We start from the raw sequence: 16,168 nt of genomic DNA, 5'->3' as shown, positions 1-16,168 counted from the left end.
TTATCTACCACTTTGTTTAATTGCCCGAGAGGAGGCCAAACAGAGTTTCATTGTATCTATGTATAATGACAATAAAGATCATTCATTCATTAATATTCCTCCAAGTCTTTCCCATGTCTGATTCTGTCCGAATTTTGTCATTGTACCTGCCTCTACCAATTCTTCTGGCAGCTCATTCGATGTACTGAACACCCTCTGTGTGAAATTGTTGCTTCATAGGCCCCGTTAAATTTTTTACCTTACCTTACCTTACCCCCTTCTGCAGTTTTGGTAGATTAGGCCTTAGATTTATCCAGTGGACTCACAGATATTCACAGGCTCAGGCACTAGTAAAATGCAACATCTGGCCCATTTACAACGAATAAAACTTGAACAATTGGGCAAGCTAAGGTTTTTCTCTTTGGAGGGAAGGAGGATGTCAGGTGACTTGATAGAGGGGTATAAGATGGTCAGAGACATACTTAGAGTGGACAGCCAGCACCGATTTCCCAGAGCAACAAGGGCCAACACTTGAAGGTGAGTGAGGAAAGCTTAGGCTGTTGTCAGTGATAGGTCTTTTTTACATCGTGGTTCTGAGGACTGCAATGCCAGGAGTCGTGGTAGAGGCAGGTATATTAGGGACATTTAAGAGACTCTTAGATAGTTACATGGATGATTGAAAAATGGAGCATTTGGATTTGTGTTTTGGGTATTTGATCCTCTACAATATTCCGTGTGTTTAACGTGATGGAGAAAGGTTAGCTTGATTTTGGAGTAGGATGGTGTCTGTAGTGTATTCTATGTTCCATTATTAGGGACAATGTTCAGGACTCCAGAAGTCGTAGTAAGGAAAGAGTTGACATGATATCCAGGCAAGGACAAAGTGCAGATAGCCCAAGCAAGAAAGGTCTTTGAGGAGCAGAGCTCCCCTGACACTCCAGGGGTCTGCAGACAAGATAAGCAATCCAAAGCACACACACCAATTGTTTTACTAACTTCAAAGCATCATTTGATGTCAGTTTGCAGTTTCTATTGACTTTAGACACCTGTATTGTGAATGGTGTTTGTTCTTGCAAGTAAGGAGTTCATCAATTGGTCAATATATGTAACTGCTGGTCAGTTCTGAATAAAAATAGCACTTCTCTTTTCTAATTCTTGCAGATTCTACAGATTCAGGAACAGCTTCTTCCCCTCTGCCAGCTGATTTCCATGAACACCACCACTTCTTTTATTTCTATTTTTTGCACTACTTACCTAATATAACTATTTTATATTTTATATATAGTTACTGTAATTTACAGTCTTTTCTCTATTATTATGTATTTCAATGTATGGCCATCTCCAATAAACAAGACATGCGTAGGGTTGATGTGATTCGGTGTGAATGCCATTCAGAAAATGAAAATTATGGCAAATGCTGCTCCTTGCAAAAGTTATCATTTGCCAGGAACTTACACCGGCATAAACTTAAAGTGGAAGTATATTTACAAATATGTCAACTTCAATGAACAGTTAACAGGAAAAGAGTCCACGACAGCTAAAGTGTCTGTAATGTGCACATGAATGTTGGAGCTTATTGCTGGGTAGTCGGGTGCTTCGCTTTGTTTACTCACAATGCTGAAACTGCGATCTGCGTGAAAGACACCAGCCACAGTTCACTGTGAAAGATACTAGCAGTGGGCCAGATGTTGTGTTGTAGTTACTATTACAGGGGAGAAGGAGCTCAAAAAGCTGAAAGACCTAAAGGTGTGTAAGTCAACCGGACCAGAGGAACTGCACCCTAGGGTTCTGAACTTTATGCAGTCCAGGGTATGTCTGTAGTCAAGTGTAGTTTGTTTTCTGTGTTGTTTCTTACGTAGTTCAGCCTAGTTTTTGTACTGTGTCATGTAACACCATGGTCCTGAAAAAACGTTTAATTTTTACTATGTACTGTACCAGCAGTTATGGTCGAAATGATAATAAAAGTGGCTTGACTTGACTTGAAAGATTTAGCGTTATGTATTGTGGCAGCATTAGCAATGATCTTTCAAAAATCATTGGACTCTGGCATGGTGCCAGTGGACTGGAAAATTGTAAATGTCACTCCACTCCTTAAGAAAGGATGAAGGCAACAGAAAGGAAATTAGCCTGACCTCAGTGGCTGGGAAGATGTTAGATTCAATTGATAAGGATGAGGTGATGGAGTACTTGGTGACACAGGACAAAACAGGACAAATTCAGCATGGTCTCCTTCAGGGAAAATCCTGCCTGATGAACCTGTTGGAATTCTTTGAAGAGATTATAAGTAGGATAGATAAAGGGGATGAAGTGGGTATTGTATACTTGGACTTTCACAAGGCCTTTGACAAGGTAGTAGAAATAAATGTGCGGACTATTTTCTAAACGGGGAGAAGATCCAAAAATCTGAGATGCAGCGGAACTTGGGAGTCCTTGTGCAGAACACCCTGAAGGTTAACTTGCAGGTTGAGTCAGTGGTGAGGAAGGCAAATGCAATGTTAGCATCCATTTCAAGAGGTCTAAGTTACAAAAGCAGGGATGTGATGCTGAGGCTTTATAAAGCACTGGTGAGGCCTCACCTTGAGTATTGTGAACAGTTTTGGGCTCCCCATCTTAGAAGAGATGTGCTATCATTGGAGTGGGTCCAGAGGAGGTTCACAAGGATGATTCCAGGAATGAAAAGGTTACCATATGCGGAATGTTTGATGGCTCTGGGTCTGTACTTGCTGGAATTTAGAAGGATGAGGGGGGATCTCATTGAAACCTTTCGAATGTTGAAAGGCCTGGACAGAGTAGATGTGGAAAGGATGTTTCCCATGCTGGGAGAGTCTAGGTCAAGAGGGCACAGCCTCAGGATAGAGGGGTGTCCATTCAAAACAGAGGTGCAGAGAAATTTCTTTAGCCAGAGGGTGGTGAATTTGTGGAATTTGTTGCCATATGCAGCTGTGGAGGCCAGGTCGTTGGGTGTATTTAAGGCAGAGATTGATAAGTTCTTGATTGGACATGGCATCAAGGGTTACGGGGAGAAGACCAGGAAATGGGGTTGAGGAGGAGAAAAAAAAGGATCAGCCATGATTGAATGGTGGATCAGACTTGATGGGCTAGATGGCCTAATTCTGCTCCTATGTCTTATGGTCTTATGGTCAACTGGAACTTCCCTCAAAGTCCATTACAAACTAACTGGCTAATTCAGAAGTATTGGCAATCTCTGTTGAACTATTCGTCTGCGCAACGATGTCTGTCCTTCGGGTGGGATTCCATGAGCACGTTCTGTTGTCTCTGCCCCACACCTCACTTCTTCCCCAACTCCTGCCAGAAAGACCCAAAACCCCACATTTTCCTAGAAATCTGATGCTGCCAATCTCTCTCGAATGTTCCACGGCAGCTCACCAGTCAGAATGTTATCAAGGCAACCCCGAATGGCTGACGCGACATTCCCATGTGGATCAAATGACTCCTAATCTTAACTGAAACTAAAATACTAGACTGTAAAGTTTGATTAACAGAACACAATGCGTTTTATGGAAAAGTTACAGAAAATGAAATACCCAACAGCATTATGGTAGAAATACAATAAAATATGCTCTTAACCAGAGGTATTACATATATAGATGCTAATTAAGAATGGGAAAGGTCTTTGAAAAGTCTTGAATGTTTCCAAAGGACTCTAGTGAACCAGATGTGCTTGCTAACCCTGGAGTTCCATGGTTATCCTCTTTAATGTCAGTTGTCAATAGTCATGGTATCGTACGGCACTGGAATGAATAAAGTTTATCGTTATCTGTCACATGTACATCAAACATACAGTATTTTCTACACGGCAACATGATGTTCATCCCTAACACTCAGGACCCTGTCTGATGAAAGCAAGTTGTGCCAAATTCCTTCACTACCACTTTGCCATCCGAGTGTGAGCTGTTTCCGCATCCTATGGGCATCAAATCTGATAAAAGAGTGGAAATATTTTTATTAAAGCAGAACACAGAGGAGCTGAAGAAGAAATATATTTTTAATGAACAGGCAAAAAGAGGATCAACAGAAAAGAACAGGAACAAGCGGCCAATGCGAGTGGGGGGTGCAGTTTCGAGATCTCAATGTTCCACAGCATTTTGGATAGGTGCATGGATGGGAGACTTATGGAGAGCTATGTCCGGGTGCAGGTCGATGGGACAAGGCAGCTTAAGTGGTTAGGCACAAACTGGATGGGCCAAAGGGCCTGTTTCTGTGGTGTAGTTTTCTATGGCTCTATGACACTAAGAGAAGATAAAGGACATAAAAGAAGTTATCTGTGCAGGTTGGAAAAAAAACTGCACTTGAACAGAAGGTGGAGGAGGGAGGGCTTAATTTAAAGATGAAGATAGAGATTAGCTTTACTTGTCACACGGACATCGAAACATTGAAACGTACAGAACAACACACACAATGCTGGAGGAACTCAGCAGGTCTGGCAGCGTCTATGGAAAAGAATAAACAGTCGACGTTTTGGGCTGAGACTCTTCTTTAGGACTGGAAAGGAATGGGGGAAAGGTGCTAGGATATAAAAGTTGGGGGGAGGGCAAGGAGGATAGCTAGAAGGTGATAGGTGAAGCCAGGTGGGTGGGGAAGATAAAGGGCTGAAATGGAAGGAATTTGATTAGAGAGGAGAGTAGACCGTAGGAGAAAAGGAAGGAGGAGGGAAGAAGAGGTGAGGGGTCAGAGTGGGAAATACAAGAAGAGGGGAGGGGGAGGAGGTTTTTTTTACCAGAAGGAGAAATCGATATTCATTCCAACAGGATGGAGGCTAGCCAGACAGGATATGAAGTGTTGCTCGTCCACCCTGAGTGTGGAATGTGCACACAAACTGTGCAGGGCAAGCTTTTCACTGCTTTTGGTGCATGCGACAATACTAAACTAATTCTAATAACAACATAAGCTGGATGTTAGAGATTAGCTTTATTTGTCACATGTACATTGAAACATACAATGGAATACATCTCTTGCGACAACAACCATCACAGTCCAGGGGCGTGCTGGGGGCGGACCACTGTCAGCAAAGCATGCTTAAAACTCACTCACTGTAAGCCAAGCATCTTACTTTTTGGAACGCGGGAGGAAACTGGAGCACCCAAAGGAAGCCGTAACCGTAAGACCATAATATATAGAAGCAGAATTAGGTCATTTGGCCCATCAAGTCTGCTCCGCCATTTCATCATGGCTTGGGGAGAACTTACAAACACCATGCAGACAGCAGAAGAAACTGAACCTGGGTGAGCTGTTCGAGCCTGAGGAAGAGACGGAGGGCAGACAGAGGGCAAATGGGAATGTTCAAGTTCACCTTATGCAGGTTTAAGTAAGTGAAATGGAAATTCTAATTAGCACTTATAGAAAAGCATCCTGGATAATTAATAATAGAACTAAATTTCACTGATTCCATTTATCTTAATGTAGCAACCGGAATTAATTTTAAAGTTTAATCATACAGTTTAATATAGGAGCTTGTGAACATTCGGCATGACACCTAAAACTTTGATGAACTTCTATAGATGTGTAGTGCAGAGTATATTGACTGGCTGCATCACGGTCTGGAATGGAAACACCAATGCCCTCGAATGGAAAATCCTACAAAAAGTAGTGGGTAGGGCCCAGTCCGTCATGGGTAAAGCCCTCCCCACCAATGAGCGCATCTACATGGAGCATTGTTGCAGGAAAGCAGCTTCCATCATCAGGGTCCCCCACCATCCAGGACACGCTCTCTCCTCGGTGCTGCCGTCAGGAAGGAGGTACAGGAGCCTCAGGGCTCACAACACTAGGTTCAGGAACAGTTACTACCCCTCAACCATCAGGCTCTTGAACCTAAGGCAATCACTTCACTCAACTCACTTGCCTCATCATTGAAATATTCCCACAAACAGTGGACTCATTTTCAAGGAGTCTTCATCTCATATTCTTGATATTTTATTTTTCTAACTATTTCTTTCCTTTTGTATTTGCAACTTGTTGTCTTCCGCACCCTGGTTGAACACCCAAGTTGGGCGGTCTTTCATTGATTCTGTTCTGGTTATTATTCCATAGATTTAATGAGCATGCCTACAAGAGAGTGAATCTCAGGGTCGTATATGGTGACGTATATGTACTTTGATAATGAATTTACTTTGAACTTTGTACATGAGTTATAAGATGTTATGGATGAGTGTGGATTCTGTGATGAGATTGCAGGCTTATCAGTTTCAGGTGAATTGATACATTCAGAACAAGGGCACAGCCTGGAAAGTTGTGGGCACTCTAATAGGACTGCTCGATGCCCTCAGCAAAGTGCCCCGAGACAATGGAGATTGGGTAAAGAGAAGGGCAGAAGCTACTGTTTGACCAAAGCTTGGGACTGGGTCAGTAATCAGGAAGGTAGGGTGGGTGGAGGTTGTGATTTCTGTAAGTGGGTGGAAGAGCATCTTAATTTATCAGAATAAACTTAATTCATAATAAAAATTATTTATAAGAATAATTCGCGTAATACTGTTTTGTTCTTTACAGTCACAGTCAATGTTTCCAGTACTGTTCTATTGTATTTGTACACATCAACAGCTCTGCTGCCACTTATGTGGCCCCCTGGGGTAGCACACTGCGGCAATAACGGAGGTGTTTCCTCGCCCCCACCCCGGCCCCTCCCTCTCCAGTAGCAAAGCATCCCACCAGCACTGTGGTCCTTCTCCACCGAGTCGCACCGAACTTCACTGCACCACTCAGCCAATCGGCAGCTTTCCTCCAAGGATATCTCAACGTGCCGGCAGGCCAGCGAGCAGCCTCTTTCACCGCGGTGATGGCCTGCCCGCGGCTACTCAACGTGGGTGCTCTGGGGACAGCCGTGGATCAGAGACTCCTTCGCTGTGCGTCCGCTCAGGACGAACCGTGACACCCGCCCTTGCGTCTTCCTGCACACTCTCCTCACAAACCCACAGTCCGCGAAGAGGTGAGCCACCGTCGTCCCGTGGGCAGAGCGCTGTGGGAGTGATGCTTTGGGGCATGCAGGGAGCATCTGACTGGGAGGGCCCCTCTCACCGCCAGCCATTCAGAGTCTCAGTGCCTGTTGATGAGGTCTGGCAATCAGAAATTCTGCCAGATAATCTAGATTGCCTGCTCAGGGGAACGCCCCATTGTGTCCATCAAGTCTTTCTCCTGCAGTGTCTGCGAGCTGTTCTGTGCTGACCACTGCCTGATGTCTGTGGTCAGAGGTGTTGGTCAGGAAGAACTTCTCCATGAATGACAGGTAGTGCAGAAGAGCATCTGATTGAATGACTGAGGCCTGAAAAAATCAGATGATCATTGTTGGGAGGTTATCACAGTGGGTGGCTAGAAGCATCTGGGATCACATTCAGTTTGTTGCAAAATGGATTACTTGGAGAAAGAAGTAACTTGTTTTATATCCAAGGCTTTATAAGGCATAGTTCAGAGCACACTTGGAATATTGCAAGCCATTTTGGATTGCAAGGGAAGAGATTACTGTACCTTTGGTGACTATCTTTACATCCTCACCAACTACAAGAGTCATGTCAGAGGACTGGACTTTCGTTCAAGAAAGGTAATAGGGAGAACCCTGGGAACTATAGACCAGTGACTGTTATATCAGTTCTGGACAAACTATTGGAGAAGGTTTGCAAACACTTTGAGAAGCACAGTATGATTAGAAATAGTCAGCATGACTTTGTGAGGGGGGGGTCGTGCCTCATGAGCATGATTGGACTCTTTGAGGGGGTGATAAAGCATATGGGAGAGGGGGTGTGTCAAGGAAAAGCTTGGGTGAGAAATGGCAGGACAGTTTGTTGACGTCAGCTAGGGGAAGACAAATTCTTAGGGGAGTGGACAGTTCACTAATGAAGTAGGCCACTTTGTCCTGGATGCTACTGAGCATCCACATAGCATGCCTGCAAATCACTAACCGTGAAACCGTGTGATTAGGAGGAAACCAGAGCACACGGAGGAAACCCATACAGCCACGAGAAGAGCGTACAAACTCCTTACGGACAGCGGCGGGAATCGAACACCCATTGGTGATCGCTGGTTGGTGCGTTAAACATTGTTGGAACTGCATTCATCCCTGTAGTTAAGGCTAACAAGATAATTTGCCACCTCAGCATTCGATTTTTCAATTAAGATCACAGGTCCAAACCTCTATTTTAAGGTTTCCATTTATCCTGCTCAACTTAAATCCGAGACTAGAAGCCATTAGGCTTCACGTCCAAATATAACCTCATGCCTATCAATCAGCTCTCGACTTTCTAACTATTCAGCTCTTTCAGAAATAAAGTTACATTGGACCTTGTCGTAATTGATAGAAGTACTTTTCATCAATTAACAACCCTTGGGAAATCAATTCGAATCTTAGTTCCCAATTACAAAGGCAGTTTGCTGTTTTGAATGAACTTGGAAAAGAAAGTTGGGGTGAGATGGTAGCGTAGCAACTACAGCATCACTGTTACAGTGCCCGTGACCCGGGTTCAATTCCTGCTGCTGTCTGTAAGGAGTTTGTACATTCTCTCCGTGACTGTGTGGGTTTCCTCCGGGTTCTCTGGTTTCCTCCCACAGTCCAAAGCCATATGGGTGAGTAAGTTAGTTGGTTACATGGGTGTAATCAGGCAGTGCGGGTTTGTTGGGCCAGAAGGGCCTGTTACTGTGCTGCATTTATAAATAAATAAAACTGAATAATTAATAAAAATGTCAAACCAAAAGGGTAAACCGAAAGCCTGAAATTCAGGGTCCCGTCATTGACCAGTCTGGGGGTCAACACTGAAGACCGGATTCTGAAGGTCAAGCAGAAGTCCAGAAGTCAAAGCCCATTGGCCAAAGCCTGGAGACGGCAGCCCTGCCCTGCAGTTGGAGGACTATCCGTAGGTGTGGGTGAGGGGCAGGGAGGAATGAGGCTTGTTCTGCTGAACATTCTGGACATGTTGTGTTGGTGCCAGAATGTGGGGTGACACTTGCAGGCTGCCTCTGAGCACATGTTGGAGTTAACACAAATGACGCATCTCGCTGCTGGGAAAAGGGGAAGGGGGGAGAGGAGGGAAAGGGAAGCACCAGAGAGACATTCAGTAATGAATGATCAATATACCAAATGTTTGGAATCAAATGACCCTGCTTGGTGTCTCAGGGTGGGTGTGTCTGCACCATCCCACCCTGGCTCTGCCTCTGTCACCTGTCCCACACCACGACTGCGATGCTCCACCCTCACCATTCCCAATATCCTTTGCTCCCACCAGACTGACAAACTCGCTCTCCTTTCCACATTAACAAAAACAGTACTATGCAAAAGTCTTAGGCCCCCTAGCTATATCAATGTGCCTAAGACTTTTGCACAGTACTGTATGCTTTAATATACATGTGAAAAACAAATTTGAATCTGATTCTCAAACTGTGCCATAGAGTCTTGCAGCATAGAAATAGGCCCTACAGACCAACTTATCCATGCCATGATGACAAGTTTGGTGGAGCTCTGGATCGTGCAGAAGGTTGTCACAGGTTACAATGGCACATCGATAGGATGCAGTGCTCAGCTGAGAAGTGGCAGATGGGGTTCAATCCAGAAAGCCTGAAGCAATTCACTTTGGGAGGTCAAATGAAAGCAGTTCCGCCACATTCGAACAGCCGCACCAGACCGTGACGCAATCATCAGGATACGTTCAACGGTACGTCTGGAGAGGTTTGTTAGAGTGATCTGTGACAAGCCAAACCTCTTTAACCTCTTAAAGGAGTAAATGCACTGGCACGTTTTCCTGATGTTGGTCAGTGGGTAATTGTGATGGAGAGCGCTCGGTAAACATGCATATTTACACAGGCAGACATTGCCTTGTCAGTCTTCTGTCACCACTCTGTGTGCACACTTGTCGATGTCTTCCCTGGTATATTCTCATGATGGGCCCTAAAAGTTCAGAGTTCAAAGTAAAATTTATTACAGGTCACCACATACAACCTGCAGGTTTGCTGTAGGTTTGGCTGCAAGGTGCTTGCCCACCATGCACTTTGGAATACTCCATTTCTTTAGTAATGGTGATGTGTATATATTGTTTGTATACTCTATTTAAGGTAGATACTTCTGTTTATTTTGTTATACAATTGTAACTACATTGTAGGGTGCATCATATTCTAACTCATGTGTTAGCTTTGTGGATAATTAAAGATGGAGTGTCCTGGTGCCTTAGAAAAGGGAGGGTTCACTCTCAGAAGCAGAGAGCGACAGAGACCGGGCTGCCAGTAGTTCACACTGAAGTACAGAATTATTATTGCATTTTCTGCTAGATATCTTTTTATAAATATTGGCTGTTCATTTTCACTATTTTCACTCATTTATATAAGTTTGAATTTTTCACATATCAAATAAACACCATTACACGAAAGTGCTAAGTGTCTCCAGCCATCTTTTCTTTGGTCAAAACCCATGTGTGTAACTGTAATGTTTAATTGCTATTTTCCTGTGCCCAGTTTAACTATATATGCCTGCTTGTATTGCATGCATTTGACGAGTCTTCCTATCCCTCTTACTGGCTGCTTTTGGAGAAAAGTGTGGGAGTATTGGGATCCACACAGCAAGGTGATGCACCATCAATAACTCACTCTGAGACGTGAGGCGAGATATTGGCTTTTACTGACTGGAAGAAGGAACAAGCAGTGAGTGACCACCATACTACATCCTGGAGACTGAGGCCGGGCTCAGGCCTTGATCGCCTTTATACAGAGGTCTGTGGGAGGAGCCACAGGAGCAGTCAGCAGGGGGCATGTCCAGACAGGTATATGTAGTTCGCCACACAAGGATTGGTTGGAGAGGCTGTGAGTTCATTTTGGGAGAACGTCATGGTTCAAGTTACATGTGTTCCTGGATTCTGGTAATTCTTTCTTTATGCATCACACTCAAAATGCTGGTGGAACGCAGCAGGCCAGGCAGCATCTATAGGGAGAAGCACAGTTGTTGTTTTGGGCCGAGATCTTTCATCAGGACTAACTGAAAGAAGAGATTGTAAGAGATTTGAAAATGGGAGTGGGAGGGGGAGAGGGAGATCTGAAATGATAGGAGAAGGCAGGAGGTGAAGGGATGAAGCTAAGAGCTGGAAAGGTGATTGGCGAAAGGGATACACAGCTGGAGAAGGGAAAGGATCATGGGATGGGAGGCCTCCGGAGAAAGAAAGGGGGAGGGGAGCACCAGAGGGAGATGGAGAGTAGGTAAGGAGTGATTGCGAGAGGGGCAGAGAGAGAAAAAAGAGAGAAAAGGAAAAAAAGGGGGGTATAATAAATAAACAAACAAACAAATAAATAAGTAAGGGATAGGGTAAGAAAAGGAGGGGGCATTAACAGAAGTTAGAGAAATCGATGTTCATGCCATCAGGTTGGAGGCTACCCAGACGGAATATAAGGTGTTGTTCCTCCAACCTGAGTGTGGCTTCATCTTGACAGTAGAGGAGGCCATGGACAGACATATCAGAATTCTTTTTTTGATGCTGTTTTTGAGTGGTTTGATCTGGGTGATTGATGCGGTCGGGGGTGCTTTGCCCCGTGGCCGTCAATGGCTCAATGCTGAACTGAACTAAGCTGATTACTACTGGGCTGCTGGTTTGATGTTTGATATTCGGCGTGTTGTCCACTTGCTTTTTTGCCATTTGCGCAGTTTGTCCTTTTATCGCTCTTTGGTGTGTTTGATGTTTCCTGAACGGGTTCCATGGTGTTTCTATGTCTCATGGCTTCGTGCAGGAGAGTGGACCTCAGGGTTATATTCTCTATACATGCTCAGGGAACAAATGTACATGTGACTGTCTAGTGTGTTTTCTGGTAGTCACAGGATATATATGCAATTATTCAGTGAGTCCCCTCCTGGTTACAATTCTGTATGATTCCGGGAAATTCCCTGATGTTGCAATATTTGAAAATGGGATATCTGATTGGCTAATTCTTATGTACAAATTTGAATGGAATCTTTCTTATCTATCATGTATAAAAGGGCAGAATACATTGCCCCACCAGCTTTCGTTCTTCTCTTTAGTCTTTTCTTTGCAACTCTGCATTTCTAATTCTCTTTGTTTTATTAGGGCTCAGTGAAACGATCACGAAGGAACAAGCTTTGTGCCTCGTTCTTGATTTCTGAAAAACCTTGGATTAACAATATCAGACTCCAACAGTAAACAGTCTTCTAGTAAACATAATACCATGAAAGTAAGCCTGATTCTGATGAGGAGCCAGAGGAGAGTTCTAAAGACCCACCCACCCAAGCTACACTGAAACTTAGGATCAAGCCATAATCTTCCCCACGGCCTGTGGATTCTGCCTCAGCAAACAGACAAACTGTTAACTCTCCAGATAAGCACAAGTTAAGTTCCTTAAGGTTGATAGTTGGGGATAAGCTCACACGACCTATTAAACACTCCCAATGACATGCACCTCAAGTAGCCTCTATAGCAAGTCCAGCTCCTGGCCTTTACATTTGGCCTAGCTACTAAGCCCAATGGAACCATTTCTACTGACAGGAGAGGGGACAAAGGCGGGTTACTGGCACCTTAAAACCAGTAGCTTTGGGCAGATGGGGCTCGTTAGCTGTGGCTGGCAGATCTTCTCATACTACACCCACTCATGGGGAAGGCTCTGGGAATAAAGCCCAAGGAAAAATCCAAAGCTGAAGTTCCTAAGGCAGTCCTAATACGACATGCTGGTGCCAAACTGTACCAGTCTCTGCCATTCCTTTGGATTCATCAGCTGCATGGAGAGGAGGAGCCTGCTACAGCTTGTTCTCTATATTGTGCTGCCTTGGCTCATGTATCACGTAGACGACTAAGACACAACATCCATGGTCGACCGCGAACAATGGAAGGCCTCAAACACAAGTTCTAATCTGAGCTAGATTTTAAATGCTGCCCATTCCACCTCCTTCCATCCAGTCTCATCAGCTGGGACAGTCACTGGCCGTTCAGCATCCGATTCTTCTGATTAACCGTGGACTCCACTAAACAGTAGACTGTTTGACATTTACATATGTTCATAGAGCACAACATCAAGGCGAAATGTCAGCTTACGCTTGGGTTAATTCAGACAGCAAGCAATTAGGAAAGCTCACATTTAATTGTGGGAACGTTTGAATTCAAAGATAGGAGGGCTACCTAATTACAAAAGGCATTGACAAGACTACATTTAGAGTATAAGTACTGGTTTCCTTATGACTGAAATGATGATATTGAGTCAGAAGGCTTGCATGTCTTACAAGGAAAGGTTTACCCTGAGCACACAGAATGTGCCATCTTGTCATCACTATCTTGTCATCAGAGAGAAGTACAGGACCCTGAAGATACACACTCAATGGTTTAGGAACAGCTTTTTCTCCTCCACCATCAGATATCTGAATGGTCCATGAACACTTCTCAGTACTTTTTTTCTTTTTTTTTGCACTAGGGGTAGTCAGCATGGCTTTGTGAGGGTCAGGTCATGCCTCATGAGCCTGATTTAATTCTTTTGAGGAAGTGACAAAATATATCTATGAAGACCGTGGATGTGGTGCATATGGATTTTAGTAAGGCATTTGACAAGGTTTCTTGTGGAAGGCTCATTTAGAAAGTTAAGAGACATGGCATCCAGGGAAACTTGGGAAATTACCCTCCGCCATCAGATTTTTGAACAGTGCATGAACCCGTGAACATTACCTCACTAGTTTTGATCTTTTTTGCATTAATTATTGTAATTTATATACTATAAATCACAATTACATCTTCCACCATCAGAGATAGTTATCAGGAGTGCTGTGTATGCAGGGCCCTTAGCATTGTCAATGATCCCCCTCAACCATCCACCAGTCTCATTCACCCCTATCATCAGCCACGAGGTTCTGTAGTATTTAGACAAGAACTGTTAGGATGGAAAACAGCTTCTTCTCCTAGGCCATGAGACTGCTGAACTCCCTGCCACCATCTCGGTCTCCTCACATATGAAGCGCCGATGGCATTATACGGTTTGCTTTTTAATTTGTGTTGTAAATGCATCTTATTATTTATTAATCTATTTGTGATAATATCACTTAAAATGCGTGAGTTATACATACTGTATTGGTCAGGAGGAACATTATTTCATTTGGCTGTGTACATGTGTATGGTTGAATGGCAATAAACCAAACTTCAACATGAACTTGAATACATACACTCTGTGGCCACTCTGTTAGATCCCTAGTGTACCTGATACCATACCTGTTTGTGGTCTTCTGCTGCTGTAACTCAGTCACTTCAAGGTTCGATGAGTTGTGCTTTCAGAGATGCACTTCTGAACACCACTGCTGTAAAACATGGTTATTTGAGTTACTGTCATTTTTCTGTCAGCCTGAACCAATCTGAACAATCTCCTCTGACCTCTCTCATTAACAAGGTGTTTTCACCCACAGAACAGCCACTCACCGGATAGTTTTTGGTTTTTGCACCATTCTCTGTAAATTCTAGAGGCTGTTGTGCATGAAAATCTCAGATCAGCAGTTTCTGAGATACTCAAACCACCTGGTCAGGCAGCAACAATCATTCCACGGTCTAAATCCTGAATTCCTTTGTGTGTGTTGAACTAAACCTCCTGACCATATCCACAGGCTTTTATGCATTGAGTTGCTGCCACATGATTGTCTGATTAGATATTTGTATTAATGAGCAAGTGTACAGGGGTACGTAATAAAGTGGCCTCTGTGTATATCAATACAGCATGGTGGTTAGCGTGATGTCACTACAGCTCGGGGTCAGAGTTTGGAGTTCAATCCTGGCATCCTCTGTAAGGAGCTTGTACATCCGCTGTTGTTACAAGTTCTTCTGGCCAACACTGTGCAATGCATGGGTTTCCTCCTGTGCCACAGTTTCCTCCCACAGTCCAAAGATGTACTGGTTAGTAGGTTAATTAGTCATTGTAAATTGTCCTCTGATTAGGCTGGGGTTAAATAGGTGGGCTGTTGGCAGCTCAGCTCAAAGGACCAGAAGGGCCTATACCTCATGTATCTCTAAATAATATGTATATATATATTAATTGATTTATATAAATATATGTAATATCTGCAATTTGACACATATCGGTGATAATAAACCTGATTATGATTCAGATTCTGATACAGCTAGGGCTGAACTGGAACTAGGACTCTTTTGATTAACCAGGGCAATTAACCGCTAAGGAATAACTAAGTAATAAATCACACTGGTTAGGAGATAGCATGTTAAATTAGTGATCAATTATAAACTCTCGGTACTTTGTAACCATGACAACTTTCAGCTCTGAATATTATATTCATATGTACAGGGTTTTCATATTTTATTTTGCCTTGAAAGGCCATTTGACCCATCAAGACTTTGGCAGCTGATTCAAACTGATTTTTCCTTGTAAGATATTCTTCCCACATTCCCATCAGCTCACTAAGGATTTCCAGCTTTCTGCAGATGTACAGTGGGCAGCATTCTGACCGGTTGCATGTCAGCCTGGTATGGGGACTCCAATGGACAGGATCGCAAAGAACTGCAGAGGGTCAGACAGCCCCATCATGGGCCCAATCTTCTTCGCAATCGAGGATGTCTTCAAGAGGCAGTCCCTCAAATAAGTGGCATTCATCACTAAGGGCCCTCACCGTCCAGGTCATGCCCTCTTCTCGTTCCTTCCAACAGCGAGGAGGTACAGGAGCCTGAAGACCCACGCCCAGCAATTCAACAACAGCTTCTTTCTTAGAACCATAGAACCATGGAACATTACAGCACAGAAACAGGCCTTTTGGCCCTTCTTGGCTGTGTTGAACCATTTTTCTGCCTAGTCCCACTGACCTGCACCTGGACCATATCCCTCCATACACCTCTCATCCATGTACCTGTCCAAGTTTTTCTTAAATGTTAAAAGTGAGCCTGCATTTACCACTTCATCTGGCAGCTCATTCCACACTCCCACCACTCTCCGTGTGAAGAAGCTCCTCCTAATGTTCCTTTAAACTTTTCCCCCTTCACCCTTAACCCATGTCCTCTGTTTTTTTTCTCCCCTAGCCTCAGTGAAAAAGCCTGCTTGCATTCACTCTATCTATACCCATCATAATTTTATATACCTCTGTCAAATCTCACCATCAAATTTCTTTCTGCCATCAGATTTCTGAATGGTCCGTGAATCCATGAACATTAACTAATTTTTCCTTTTTACATACATGACTTAATTATTTGGTATTTTATAGCAATTTTCTATCTTGCAAAACATGCAGTAT

Source organism: Hypanus sabinus, chromosome 9 (assembly GCF_030144855.1).
Source record: "Hypanus sabinus isolate sHypSab1 chromosome 9, sHypSab1.hap1, whole genome shotgun sequence".
NCBI lineage: Eukaryota > Metazoa > Chordata > Chondrichthyes > Myliobatiformes > Dasyatidae > Hypanus > Hypanus sabinus.
This window is presented reverse-complemented; position numbering follows the sequence as displayed.